The following is a 1,460-nucleotide window of genomic DNA, read 5'->3' on the forward strand; positions in this document are numbered from 1 at the left end:
CGGTGGCATGTTGACGGTGTGGAGTGACGCCACCATCGACACGTCGACGGTCCGTCAAAGGGGACTGGTTTCCTGCCAGTTCCCTGAGTCGGTCCAACTCGCGTCGATTCAGTTCGTTTAGCTTCTAATCCTATCGTATTGCAAAGAATGCATACTTATACTTTGGTATACGCGAGGCAAGGTACTTAATATCTCGAAAACTCGGGTGCGGAACTCCATACTAAGAGTATAAACTAACAATAAACCACGGACTTTCTTGCGATGAAAACAAGAGGTGTAACACTCTCCTCTTAAAGGTTCCTTGGATATCTATTCATTCGATGTGTTAGGGGGTTAGAATATATCACGACCCAAATAACTAAGCCGTGAATGCACCAACTCCTACCAAGTCGGTAAGCCATCCACAAATTTTAGCACTAATATTTACGAATTAATACTAATCATAAGTAACATACCACGAAAAATTAAATCATTTTAAATGCTTGTGATGAAATAACATATACTCCTATACAAAGTAGGATTAGCTGAATGTGTGACGTGATCGTATCTTTGCTTTGTCATATATATATATATATTTTTTTTTACATCAACAACATCAAATTCTTAATTTTAATATAATAAGGTTTATAACAATTATTTTTGTACTTCCTCCCGATCTAAGTGAGCTTACTTTTCTTTTGAAACTAAAAGTGTGCCTCGCCTTTGATTTAGTAAGTTTTGAATTCAAACGTTCTACATTATTATAAGTTTAAGACATTATTATAAGTTTAAGACAACAAGATTAAAATTAAAGAGATTTTAGTACATTACCCACATCTTTAATTTAAACCACAAAATTCGAAAACCTCTCTTCATTACTCCTTATTTATGTGCTTAATTAAATAAAACACTTCAAATTAAAACACATGAAGAATTGAATCTGTACCCGGCCATTAGACACATTTTCGATCTCAAGTAAATATAATATCATTAACCTTTATATTGGGATGAATATTTTAACTATTCTACTATAAATAAATTTTAAATATATCCAAGAAATAGAATTTGTATAAAATATGGTTTTAGTACATAGAACCCCAGGTAGATCCTCAATAAATAATCCATAGTAAAGTCACAGCAACAAATCCCCAATTAATTTCCTGAGTAATAAATAGAACCCCAGGTAGATCCTCAATAAATAATCCATAGTAAAGTCACAGCAACAAATCCCCAATCAATTTCCTGGGTAATAAAACTCTTACATAAATCCTAAGGAAATAATCCCAGCTAAAATTGCATAAACAAAAGCTCTAGGTGATTCCCTAAGTAATAAAATCGCTAAATAAATCTACAAAAAAAAAAATCCTAGTTAAAATTGATGTACTAAAAAAAATCCCTCAAGTAATTCGCTATAATAAAATTCCCAGATAAATACCCAAGATATAGTTCCCAACAACCAAATCCCCAAGTAACTCCCTAGA

Source organism: Lycium ferocissimum, chromosome 6, assembly GCF_029784015.1.
Source record: "Lycium ferocissimum isolate CSIRO_LF1 chromosome 6, AGI_CSIRO_Lferr_CH_V1, whole genome shotgun sequence".
Lineage (NCBI taxonomy): Eukaryota > Viridiplantae > Streptophyta > Magnoliopsida > Solanales > Solanaceae > Lycium > Lycium ferocissimum.